The sequence below is a fragment of the Haliotis cracherodii genome, unplaced genomic scaffold (assembly GCF_022045235.1).
Source record: "Haliotis cracherodii isolate W230 unplaced genomic scaffold, xgHalCrac1.p SCAF_7, whole genome shotgun sequence".
NCBI lineage: Eukaryota > Metazoa > Mollusca > Gastropoda > Lepetellida > Haliotidae > Haliotis > Haliotis cracherodii.
Window position 1 is genome coordinate 25,998,030 of NW_027266330.1, and position 14,513 is coordinate 26,012,542.

Consider the following 14,513-nt stretch of genomic DNA (forward strand, 5'->3'; position numbering starts at 1 on the left):
ATCAATTAATATGAAAAAACTCATAAACCATGGATGCCAAGCACACAGAATAATATGGAAATGTGTGTCGGACACACAGACACACAATAAAGTATATATGTCCATGATTGGATTTATATGAAGACTTTCACCAACCATGGCCACAGAGTATACAATACAATATACAAGTACATGTGTGAATGCGGTGTCCATGGTTGGATTTATCAGGAGAATCTCATGAAATCTAGGACACCCAGACGCAGAGAATAAAGTATAGATGTGTGCACGTGGTCTTCATGGTGACCTACGAGGAGAAGCAGATGACATGCTCCCACCAGAGACCACGTGTGAAGGGTGAGGTACTGGATGACACTGCATTGATGTCCACAGAGACAATACACTCATAAGTAGCTGCATAGGGTTTGACCTGTAAATCACTTTCAGTTTAACATAAGCCTGACATTTGAATCGCATTTTAGAAGTCCAACGACCATAAAATGTCGCTCAAACACCTCGCTCAATCTGGGGACGCATGTACGTGATATGTCGACATGCCGAACCAACAGTAATCGTTTGAAAATGAATATACCAATGACATAGAACATAGGATTTAGGTCTTCAAGAGATCTAAGTACTCAACAGAACACGCAATTGTGGATGATACCAGCAGCCTTGCATATTATCATATTGCTACTATGTCTACGTGTATATCTTAAATAGTAGGCATACATGAGCCTTTGCCTGCAAATCCCTTGTGTGGCAATGCATACTATACAACTTCAACACCCGAGAATAATAGTCTCCTTTATCTACCGAATCAGATTCCATTGGGCGGATAGGTCGAAATTGTGGTGAACGTTATATAGATGGATCACTGAAAATCAGGGATGACACCAGGTGTTCGGGAAAGGGGTAAGCATGTCCTGCTCCACCACTAGCACCCGCCACCTTCCCAATTTGCCTTAAAGGTTTGTTTGTTACTTATTGCCGCACAGAAATAATCCTGACATACGAGGCGGATTGTCAACAGTCGAATCTTGACCAGACAATCCAGCGATTTTAAGTCAGTGCATTTTAACAGCTGAATACACCTTATACATACATACTTGTATATGTAATCGACGTCGATTTTTCTAAAAGAATAAATACAAAATGTGGGCGGTGCATAAACCTCACACCGCTTAAATTCAAACAGCAGTTCGTTGGTCGGACAAAGGAATGTATGTGATTGCATTTTCTTTTAAGTTTCTATTTCACAGGTATTCAAGTACGATAATCCCAGGCCTTTGGGTACTAAAGATTTCCAATAAAGATAACTATAATTGACTGTAAGGGATTCATTCGAATGTCTTCATGTATGAAGCTTATGATATGTGCAAGAGATTGATGCACAAAAGAAAAGATCCTATTACTGTTACTGATGATTCTATGTGAAGCAGGATCCGGATTGCATTCCTATGAACACTGTACTTGGAACACATTCTTCGAGGACCAACGGTATGCAATTTAAAGTATCAGATACTATTATTTTTAATCTGTTGAACATTTTCAATTCTTGAAGAATGACATAAAGCGGGACTTCACTGTGAGGACTTGCTCACATATTTCCAGTGGGACGTCGGTAACTAGGTGTAACAGTTTTCTCTCTGTGGGTCTGTTTCCGGTCTATTTACATTGTGACAAACGTTAGGACTGGGAAATATGTCAACGAAGCGTTCCGGACGGGTAGTCCCATGGCATGAGTTCCGCTTTGAGTTAAACATTTTTGCCCCCTGACAGGAGGACGGGACATTTAACGTGCCATGGCCAAATACTAGTAAGCATTTCTCTCTCTTGTGCCTGAGTTGCATTCACCATTCGAAGTGTGCGGCCTCCATAAATCATTCACAATATCCCATTTCGTTAGATTTCCCAAATTAAATGTTCCCTATTGGAATTATATTAATTTTATTCTTAATGGGCAATTATAACGCAGATATTTTATATTTACGAATAATATGTACATCTCGAGTATATAGGAGTGAGTGAGTGAGTTGGGTCTAACGCCGCTTTTAACAGTATTACAGTTATATCACGACGTGTGGGAGAAAGCCTGAAGTGATGCAGGTCTCAGACGTTTACCACTTCGGTGAAACCCACGAGCACGGGTATGGTGCTGACAAACCTAGAAACATAATCGAGCGAACCGGGATTCGAACCCACAATCATTGGTTTGTGGCGTGCCCAAGGGACGCAACTCTGCACAGTTCGCGGCGCCTTAGACGACTTGGCCACCCGTGCGCCCCCCCACCCCACCCCACCCCCCTTACGAGTATATAGCAAACACATGAGATAGATGGAATGACCGCAAAATAACCGTTAGTACATCTTTGGAATATGTTTGATTTTGCTACTTCCTTCATTGGAATGAGTGTTTAAGTTAAAATCGACGGGGGAGACCCATATCATGCGTGTGGGGAATCGAACCTGAGTCTCCTGTCTGCTGAACGAACGCTTTAACCATTAAGCCACCCGACGCCCCGATCGAGATATGAAGACGATTGATAAACAACAACATAGACGGAGCTACACATAGACAAACATGCATATGTACCCAGAGATGACTAAAATGATACATTCTCAGACCTACCTCTATACTATCATCCCTCCTCCTCACACACGTGTACAACACAAGGATGCTCATACTGACCAAGAAGCCACATCTCCCCTTTATACAACACATGTCCTGAGTCATATGTGGGTTGGGCGAGTTGAGGGCAAAAATGCTTAATCCATGAAATTTACAATAAGCGAATGAGCATTGAGGAGAGCGCCCAGGGATTAGAGGTGCTATTGGTTTCTGAATACAGGAATAACGTGTGTAGGGGTAACGAAGGCGGGGTATCGATTTTATTTCTGCACTGTCATATTGTTGGAGGTGTTCTATGCATGAATTGATAACTGGTGCTCATCATGTCTGTATGAAACACCACGTAGGGATGAAGAAGAACGAGTTTTAGGAAATTTTAATTTTAATTGTCTTCTGAAGTCAGTTCCGTGATGTAACACCTGAGTGAGTGAGTATGGTTTTACGCCGCTTTTAGCAATATTCCAGCAATATCACGGCGGGGGACACCAGAAAATGGGCTTCACACATTGTACCCATGTCGGGAATCGAACCCGGGTCTTCGGCGTGACGAGCGAACGCTTTAACCACTAGGCTACCCGACCGCCCCTTGTAACACCTGAGAGTTGCACACAAAGATGCAAATCATAACGATTGGTTCCAACATTGCAGCACGAGGAGTTATATGAAACAAATGGCGGTACTAAATATTTAGATATCCAATTTCTTTTACCTAATCTTTTCAAACTTGTTTTCGAAGCGATACCAAAACAGTAAACGATTGTTATTGTTGTGTCATGGTGTCATAAATAATGTTTATATTGTCTAATAAAGGATTCCTTAGTAACCCGCACAGCATCTCACTCTTCATGCTTTAACCATGACCCTGGACAGAATGTCACCGCCAACATGTTATCCATATTGGCTGGAAAACAAACTCCATCACTTCGGGATTTCCTCCCACAAGAAAATATCCCATTGTAAGGTTGCGTAATAAACACATTGATAGTGCCATTGCGTCAGTTGGTTCACTGTTTGGTTGGAATGAAGTCACTTACTAATCTAAATGTAAGACACAACCGCCCAAACCGTATGTAATCCTCTCCTAATCTAAATACACTGTTGCCATTGACAGAAAAATAACTGTGGTAAAGTGCATAATGTTTCTTTACAAACGTTTCTTTATGGTATTACTAATTATGTTAACAGTCGTGTAAACTCTTTCATCCGTCAATACAGGATGCAAGTCCACGCACCAATCGCGACGTACAACACCAGATTATACGTGTAGCTGATGGCGCGTGTCTCTCACGAACACGCTGATTGATATGCAAGGACATGGTCCTCTGTTGTAGAAATAGCAACCTATATCAGCATAGGTGGGGAAGTTAACAAGGGAATGCCTGCTCATCAAGGAGCAGGAAGCATAGGCGGAAAAAAAGGACTAAATATATCCAGAAAGATACACTCACGGAAGCAAAACAAAGTTGGATGAAGTAATATCGTCCTGTATACCTGCCCTGTCACATTTCTAACATATGTTTAAGTGGAATAGTGTAGTGGCACAGCAATCATTATTTCCCGATGTGCTTACTATACCTTCGGGGCGGTCGGGTAGCCTAGTGGTTAAAGCGTTCGCTCGTCACGCTGGAATATTGCCAAAAGCGGCGTTAAACCTCACTCACTCACTCACTTATACCTTCACATCGCAATACTTGTGTTATGTCATGTGAGGGAAACAGACGCATAACTGCATAAATATGATGTGATAATAATTCCTCGCACGAATAACCACCAAATTATAAGTCTTCGTGAATACATTATAAACAAGCGCCACGTGGAGCATTAACTGCGAGGTACAATTGGTATATTTTGGTATAAACGTCATATGGAGCATACAAATCAGTGGGGATATTTTGGTGTAAGACCTGCAAGGTATATGTTATGTACACACACATACGCATACACAAACACACACACACGTACTCACACCTGCACAAACACACGCACACATATATGTACACAATCATACATACAAATATACACACAACCACACACATACACACACAACAAAACATACACACATATATACACACGCTTACATACTCACACATGCACAAAAATACATACACATATATATTCACAATTACACATACACACACGACCACACACATACACACACGACCACACACATACACACACAACCAAACACACACACACATATACACATACACAGACATACACAGACATACACACACACACTGGGCTCAATATGACAGCAACTATGAATACTTTTGTGAGATCGTGCATAGTGGAATGTGAGCATAATAAAGTAGGTTTCTTTCATGCCGAAGTAATGACATACCTATATCTCCTTGGAACATGCAAATATGTATCGTCCGTTTCAAAGTTAAAATGACAAGAATGAAAACGTCCATGACTTGCAACAGACATCCTCTCCGATGGGAATATCGTGGATTAGTTTAGGCCCGGGGGTCAGTCAGCACATTTATTACCCCAGGGTGTGACCACTGGCTCCACTGACCAATGGGATGACGTAAGTCATATACTTCACGATCAGTGGTAAGACATATAACCGGAAACATATGCACAGGAGTCCAGACAGATACAAATGTCCACGCGCGTTATCTCTGTTCCAAGGATTGCAGGACAGGGAAATAAACGACTACATGTATTTAACTTCCCTATATATACTTCCCTTCCCTATTATAAAATTGTCTCATTGTCATTATCGTTGCCTTGATTTATGATTTTTAAGCGTTTTCCTACACGTTTCTTCGCATTTCTGCACATTTCCATTTTACACGTGTGTGTGTGTGTGTGTGTGTGTGTGTGTGTGTGTGTGTGTGTGTGTGTGTGTGTGTGTGTGTGTGTGTGTGTGTGTGTGTGTGTGTGTGTGTGTGTGTGTGTGTGTGTGTGTGTACCATTAAATGCCAACCATCCAACCATATACAATGGATGTTTTGTAGGAGCCGAATTTGCCAAATATGTAGGCGAAATATTATCGAAGACGAGTACCATTTTCTTCTTATGTGCCCAACATATGCAGTATTACGACAGAAGCATCTACCAGATTACTAGTTTGCTGCATCCTTGTCTAATAAGTGCTTAGAATAAACTCTAAGAAGTGATTTATGCTCATCTAGCATGCATTGATGTCCAGAAGAAGCATTCTAGAAAAGATAAAAACATGCTCCACTACACAGCAGTAGGTACTATTGGCTTGTGGCCTCTTCAGTACTTAAAGACCCGTGTGTGTGTGTGTGTGTGTGTGTGTGTGTGTGTGTGTGTGTGTGTGTGTGTGTGTGTGTGTGTGTGTGTGTGTGTGTGTGTGTGTGTGAATATGCACACCTTTTACAATAAAGGGAAATCCCCTCAATTCTGACTATCACGATTACGTCACGTACATCAATCACTTTCAGCCTCCAGCGAGCACATCGTTATAGCCCGGAAAGATATATCGCCATTAAACTGCAATTATTTCTTCCACAAGGTTACGGCGCATGCACGTTTTTCATTCCATGACACATTTACCGTGACTTAGCAAGTTTGTAACTTAGAGCTGATTTTCTAGCCAGTGAAAAAGTTTCCGAGCAGCGTGTGACATCGGCACACATTATAGGATGAACTGTGTTTCCGTACCCAAACCGACGTCATACCTCAATTTACATAGCATTCCTGTATCAAACATGTGATGTTTGAAAGATTGATCCTATATATGATGTCATATCTTCCCTTTGTTTTGGGAGGCATTTCATTTAAGTTGTCACCCATGTGCATTATTTAATATAGGAATGGCAGTAACTTAATTCTTGACGATTTTTTAAAAGTATTATTGACAGTAAGGTGGAATTAGCCATGTCATTCAATCGTAACAAACGTAATTATTGCAAATGTAGTCACTTACAACTGGTATAGAATATTATCCTCATGTGTTTATCCTCCTGCATTTCCACTAAAATGCATTGCTTATTGTTGGAGGAGGACCAATATTATGAAACAATTTACATCATGACCTTTGGTTTCGTTTCAGCTTTTATTCGTTTTTGCGATTTCAACTTTACAGTGTAATCGAAGTGCATGTTTCTTCCCACCCACTGATAACATTAAATCGTTTCCTTTCAACGTGGCGTTGGGAACAAAATAAGGAAATGGGATTGGAAGTTAGGCGCGGATTAGTTAGCATACCGTGTTGTGTTATTTATACAGATCCTCCCAGTCCCTGACATTATCGACAACCATCGGAATTAAATGTGCATTCATATGAAAATAGAGGGTGTAAGAACATAACCTTGCATGCCCTACAGCTTTATTAAACGTATTGATTTGTAAACTCTGCATCTTTGTGAACGAAATATTAAATCTATTCTCAATGAATCTACTTATATGTCTATTTAAAAAGAAATCTGTGATAAACTAGATTGATTACTATGAACTTAAAGATTACTGTATCATAAAAGTTGGACATGTTCCACGTGTGTGTGTACAAGTATAATCATACTGATACTATGCAGTTTATTAAGATCATAATCGTTAGGTTTACATCGAAAGGATATCTCCCATCAGTTTATAAAAGGGTGTGGGTGAGCGAATGCTGTTGAGTGATAGCTGACATGAGAAATGTACCCGCAAATTACACGCCTAACATCTTTATCTATTTTCGCCTACCCTGTACCGGTTGACCCCTGTTAGGTATTTCTGTCTACGTAGCGTCCACATGTTGATTGTGACGTCACGCGGGAGTATCCAAGGCAACGTATATACAGTCGTAGGCGTTAGATAGCGAATGAAAAAGGTCGTGACTTCTCAACAGGGTGGGATTGATAACTCCATTTCCACGAGGGCACAAACTACAGGGGAATTATTTGTCGCCCAGGTTACAGTTAAGGTGAAAACAAAGTTGTTTTAGAATCGATACCCTAAATGTTTAAATGGATTTATGTATTACCGTATTCGACGTAATAAGCGCCCATGGCGCTCTCAAAATTAGAAATAGGGGACTCCAATTAGAATATTATTTTGGTGGAAAAAAAACAGAGTTGAAAGATAAATTTCGTGGTTTATGCTGACAGTCTGAAATGTTTATATACGACAGATATATTTTTCCAGAATTTAATTGCCCACAATTAAGAGTGCATATAACACTCGAATGCATATTATACGCGAATAAAATAGTCTTGTGTACATCGATCAATCGGAATGGGTGCTAATTGGGATTGTTCACTAGCCAATACATTAGCAAATATCGCCGTGGGCGCATATTAGAGCGGGGCGCTTATTACGTCGAATACGGTAATACCTGTCAGGGAAAGGTTTTATTCATCGAGTGTCGGGACGAGGTTACAGTGTCCAATGTTTCAGGTTCGCAAAACCGTCATATATATTTTAAAAAGAACATATCATGCGCCTCTAATATGTATGCAGTGTGTATAGCTACATTACCTAATATAAAGAAACTACAATATTAAACAAAGATTTAATGACGCTAAATTTTAAAGCAGAACATGTCCAATAAAATTTTCCATGAGTCATTCCTTTGCAGTTTCACCCTTTAAACCCATCACTAATAAGATGAGATTGGGCCGACGAGAGTCACCACTGGGGTTAGACTGCAAAACACGTCTTACACAAACACTGGGCGAGGAAAGCCGCCATTCTTCAAACAAACTAAATTGCTTTCCGAATCAATTCCTTATACGTCTCCGTTCTGGACGATCTTTTGAGAAGTTATAAGGCGTGTGTTGTACTTGTGATGAGGCTGTCAGAAGGTTCGCATTTGATGGCCATTTAACGACTATCAGTTTTCATGGATCGTTTCTTATAAGCTTCGAATCTAACCTATATAACATTGAGTGCTGAAAATCATAAATCCTCAAATGCAGACAAGAGCACTCATCAACCGTGAGAAGTGCTGTGTCTGGCAGGATTGCCTCATCCTCTGAACGTTCTGGACCAACATCAATGACTCAGAGAACCTTACAGCGGGCAACATAATGTAACACGCATTTCGGGAAGAATGCAAGAACGCAAGGCCGATCATTCCGCTGTCCATTGCATGCGATGTTTTCTCAAACTATCCCTTAGAAGAAGTTATAAATCAACGAATTACATGTGAACTAAAAAAAGCTCTCATCACACATCTCACCAAAACCCTGTCAATTATTTTGTCTTCCCAGCGAATGTTAATAGCGGTTATTTAAAAAACCTAGCACTGTAACACACATATTGTAGCAGGGCGTGGAGTCATCCCACAGATGACATCCTTACCTTGTCAGCTTGCTGACGGGGTTAACCTCTTTGGTCATGTGGACAAGGCGTCCGACCTCTGATCAGAAGGTCTGTGGTTCGAATCCCATCACGGGACTCGGAAATTTTATGGCCGCTACACTAAGTGAAACATATATACATAATAGTGACCACCACAATGAAAGTCTACAATTTTATCAACAATACAGGATTCATGATATATCAATGTTACACCATACAGTAAACAGTTACAAAACAATAATTTCTAGCCAGCATATTGACCAGATTAAACATAGAAAACAAACCATACGCACATTCATACAGGTTAAATGGTAGATTGTATATATACTTACACTAGGTTGATCATGAACATATTTATACCTATTTTATATATGATTTATATTAGACTTTAATTTACAATTTATATAACAACTAAAATGTATACTAACTAACCTTTGAGTTGTGCAAAAAATCAAGCAGGTGTACAATCCTCATTCAGTGATAGTGTGACTGGTTAGTAACATGGCGGATGACATGTATATTTGAAAACAGGACCAATCAAGTGAGAAGCTTGGCCTGGGCTATTGTTAAAACACCAAAGACAATGACATGAAAATAGACCAACCCAAATACCCTTATAACCAAAATGTGACCAGCCCTGTGACACAGAATTGTGCAGTAAACATAAAAGCAAGAGACAGACGGACTGACAACTAATTTCAACTTGTATATATATATAAACCAATCGTCGTCTGCCGGATACCTAAAACGTGAAATAAGATTAAAATGATTAATTATACATTTATGTACACGACATAACTTAGCTAAATAAATCCCTGTTACACATAGATATTGAAATCACATATGTATATACTGTGAATTGTCCAAACATGGGATTCACACATTTTACACATGAAGGAGACGCGGGTCTTCGGCGTGAGAAGCTATAACCACCAGGCTACCCTTCCACACAAAAAACCCAAAGCAAAACAAGAGAAAAGCAAAGCAAAACAAAACAATAAAAACGCACATATGCACGCGCACGTGCACGTGCACGCACAGATACATACACACAACCACACACATATATACACACGCACACGCACACACAGAGAGAGAGAGAGAGAGAGAGAGAGAGAGAGAGAGAGAGAGAGAGAGAGAGAGAGAGAGAGAGAGAGAGAGAGAGAGAGAGAAAGGGTCCAGGCCTGGCCATATAAACATACAGAACTTACTTTTGAAATTGTATTAACACTCATTTACTTTCAAGACATCAGATTATATCACCAAAGGGCATCCTTCGATTGGGAATTCTTCAAATACATGTACGTGCCTTTAATCTCCTTGTAAAACAAGGAGCGATTGAACTAGATGTTGCGCGCTTGTGAAACACATACAATATACGAACTCAATCAGTAGATTATACATGAGGTATACATCAGTGCTCTAGTGCTCTAGTGCTCTAGGCATTTCACTAAACCTCAAAACAAACCAGGAGTACAAATATTATATAAGAGACACAACCAGTTATATTCACTACAAGTGGCAGACTTTCAGGAAAGATTACACAATATACCGCAATATTGTCTTCATATGCTCAGGAAGTATTTCATATGAATCGTATTACAATATTGTTTGTTTGTGAGTGAGTGAGTGAGTGTGTGAGTGAGTGGGTGAGTGAGTGAGTGAGTGTGGTTGTACGCCGCTTTTAACAATATTTCAGTAATATCACGTCGGGGGACACCAGAAATGGACTTTACGCATTTCATAAGAATAGACAAATATAAAATAGTCAATATTGGTTTTATATGTCTTGGAAAGTTTTGCACAAGAACACACAATACTGGATCTTGCCTTAAGGTTACATACAAAACACTATGTTGCTCTTATACCTCGCTCTTGATTAGACGTTCGAAATTAACAGTATATATCTGTTTACACATCATGGCTAGAAGCTACAAACTTGGTGTTCATGGAGATATGTAAACACACCATGGTCATGTGCTAATATTTAATCTCAATAGCCTGGCCAGGGTATGTCAGTAAATTAGATCTAGGACTTTCGTAATCCATATTTGTGGCCATATCAATCCATAAACCCAATTAGTCTTGACACATTGGTAAACGTGCAAGGTAACAACAGCTTGGCCCGCCCGCAGCGTGTACACACTGGTCGTAATTCCTGTGGTGGTCGCTTGTTGGATAAGGTTTGCGTATTACATAAGGGCATATACCTATAGCGTGGTCAACTCCTGGAAGGTATGTATTCACCATGGATCTTGTTCACCCTTTCATAATGTAATCGGAAATCCCGAATAAAACTGAGTGTGAACAAAGCGAAGTGCCATATCAAATCGGCCCAGACTCAGTTTTTCAAGAGACGCTATCTGAACGACCACTGCATCGAGTTTATGTGCAGTGTGTTGAAAAGTTCAGCAACCCTGCAGAGTCCTTCGCTTGGATGAAGTCGGCCGACCTGTAGAGTGAAACAGGGGGCCTTTTACTTTGCTGCTCAAGACCAGTCACTTCCCACTCGAAATGTGTGATTTTGCATCAAAATGTAAATATGAAATGTAGACTATGTAATGAATTTAATGAGACTGTCCAGCACATTGTCAGTGGATGCCCAGCTTTGGCACAAACACAGTATCTTAAGCGACATGATGGAGTGGCTCGATCATTTTATTACCGTCTGCGCAATGCTTGTGGTTTTGACACAGAGGTCCATCCATGGTACGACCCAGAATATGTAGAGTGCGTCATGGAAAATGACAAATACATTTTGGGGGGAATAGGCCCGTATACAGCCTCAGACGTATCGAGGCCAACAAACCTGATCTTGCCCTTATTGATAAATCCGATGAAATAATTTATATTATTGAATATTCTGTCCCTTTTGACACAAATGTGATTGACAAGATTCAGGAAAAAAATTGTTAGATATGCTGACCTCGCTTTCGAAACGTCACGCTTGCATCCCAAGTACCAAGTTGTCCGACTGCCCTTTGTTCTCGGTGTCTTAATTTTGGTACCTCCCAATCTGTTGACTAACAGTGGGAGAGTATCCGGGTTTGCTACCAGGAATACAGCCCTTCTGACAATCTGGGTAATGCAGAAGGCTGCAGTGTTGGGGAGTCTTCACATTCTCCGAAAAGTTCTGGGTGGGCTTGACTAGGCAGCGCTTCCTGGGAGAAGTCCCATTCGCTGCCTGGACTGCGTGTAGAGGGGGCAAGGGCCCTGGGCTGATGATGAGCCTAACCAACCTGACTGTGCCAGGATCACCCAAACCCTCTTTGCTGCATTTTTTATTTGAATCTGTACATAATAATAATAAGAAGAACAAGAAGAAGAAGAAGAATAGCTCAGCTCCCTGGGGGGAATACAACCCGAGCTGCCTGTTTGGCGCTAAAAGGTCAACAGCCACATCGCCATCTCATTCTACCGGGTACCCATTCACTACTGGGTGAACTGAGGCACAATTCGAACAAAAACACTTGCCCAAGGGGAGCCAGTGATTGACATCACGAGCACATCATAATCATCGTCGTCATCGTCGTCGTCAGCAGCAGCATCTTTAAATACGCACACTGTGAAATCTGCATCTTCACCATAACCGGTTTGTGGGATTTGTTACCCATTGGTTAAACGCGATCAATATTTCCGTTTTCAGGCCAGAAACAGGATGAATCATTTTCACTCAGACTTACTACCCCTTTACAGACATAGAGTCTTCATCCAGGTACACATTGCTCAAAACATTAACGTTGAGGTACTAGTGTCTAACAATGACATGACATTTGGGGTGGGGTGGGGTTGGGGTGGGGGGGTGGGGGGGGTGGTGGAGTGTGTGTGTCAGTTAAGGCTACTCAATTACACTCAGAGTATACCTTGCCTTCGAGCACAACTCTCACATTTCTGAATCGTATGCTAAAACCATTGATGATATCAAACAACAGCATATGCAACGCAGAGACCCCGCGGAGATAATGAACATTGCACTCCCACGTATTTTCATAACACACCCGGCGGAATTTAATTCATTACACTGAACTGGTAGTTTCACAATACGTCGATATCTATGCTTCCCGCTGGTTATGAATGTTTTGTAATACCTAACTTTTGACGTTTACTACTATTTGTGACAATGCTACCGAATACGACAGTTTGAAATTAAACACTCTTAATACCAACCCATACCGGCCATACAGTCATTGTACATAATATTCTTTTCAACTGGTTTATGCTCAGTGCTGTTTTCGTGGAAGGTTGTAAATGTATATATTGTCTCCATGTTACAAATGCACTTAAAGTACTCAAGGGGACACGAAAGCCATGTGTGCGACTAGCATTGTTTTACATTGTTACAAATTCGCACATTTTACATCAATATGATGTTACAAAAGGAAATTCAAAATATAAAAATATAAAAAAATAATTTACCTCGGACGTATTTAACACGTGTAGTTCGTTTAATTTCACGGTACAGTTGTACCCGAATGTGCTAATTCTTTCATGACCTTTGTTAAAATATATACCAACTGTGGACCTAATAATTCATTAATGACTTTGTTTGTCTTGGTGAACTTTTACCCCTTGGAGGGTTCGAGGTGAGTTAGCCACGATATCTAAGCATGAATGAACAGTTCATGGCCTTCGTGAACACCAATCCACATCTGGTGTTCAGAACTTTGCTCATTCCAAGAAAACAAAGCCCACGAAAACAGCACTGCTTCACAACATGTCATGCATATATACCTCCCATCACTCCAGGGATATACGGTGTAAGACTTTACATCGAAACGTCGCCATATGCGATAAACCAGAAGATGTTATCCAAAAGGTTGTACGTTTTCTAACCTACTCCCCAACTAGAGTGCTAATCAGACAGCTAGCACTGCACGATTTTCGTATCTGCCTAGACGTGTATATCATGACATGTGCAACAATATGTAGGCGACAGACAGCCCTGAAGTTAACTGAAATATTCACATGGAACAACTCAAGCGTGTCTTGACCCAAATAAAGACATTTGCTCATGAATACCTCGGGAGGGACAAAAACTTGAATGTTGTGTCGCCTTGAACACATAAGTATTACCAGATAGTAGATCTTACGGATATCGAACCACTGTCCATACCATCACTCAGTTATAACAAGATTAATCTTCAATACACCTTCAACAATGGGGAGTTAATATGGATTGGACTTTTGATATAAGAACAAGTGATATCCACATAGTATAAACATGTTCACATAACAGACTTCCCCTACCTGTACACCTGTGTCCTTGCCTACACAGCTGAAGTGGACACGTGTTGATTGTCGTACAGATTGTATAGTGACTGCTGTAATGAGAGTGTGGGCTATAGAGGTATACCACGGCACGTCGTGACGTATGTCTGTCAGTGGGGTCCTCTCTATGGCGTTACTTCTGGTCCAGTGAACCAGCCTGACCTCCTGGTAGCCATTAATCAGCTGATCTTGGGGGCACACACAACTTGCTTGATCTCATTGGTAGATTTTCAAGTGTATACTGTATGATCTTACAGAGCATGATTTTATCCGTGCTGTTTACCTTTGACATGAAGCCAAGGAAGTCAATGGTTTTAGGTGCGGCCATGTATTGTACTCACCTTTTCGGTAGTCTTACAACACTATGCGTGTT

The 14,513-nt window shown here is 40.7% G+C and overlaps 1 protein-coding gene across 1 annotated transcript in view; it reads right to left on the minus strand.

Moving 5' to 3' along the window:
• The window catches only part of LOC139447923 (cytosolic phospholipase A2-like), a 36,951-nt gene extending 22,717 nt beyond the window's left edge, over positions 1 to 14,234 (minus strand). Inside the window, exon 1 of the mRNA XM_071229411.1 lies at positions 14,120 to 14,234. The gene's annotated coding sequence lies outside the window, so the exon portion shown is untranslated. The remainder of the gene's footprint in view (positions 1 to 14,119) is intronic.
• Positions 14,235 to 14,513: the final 279 nt, after the last annotated feature.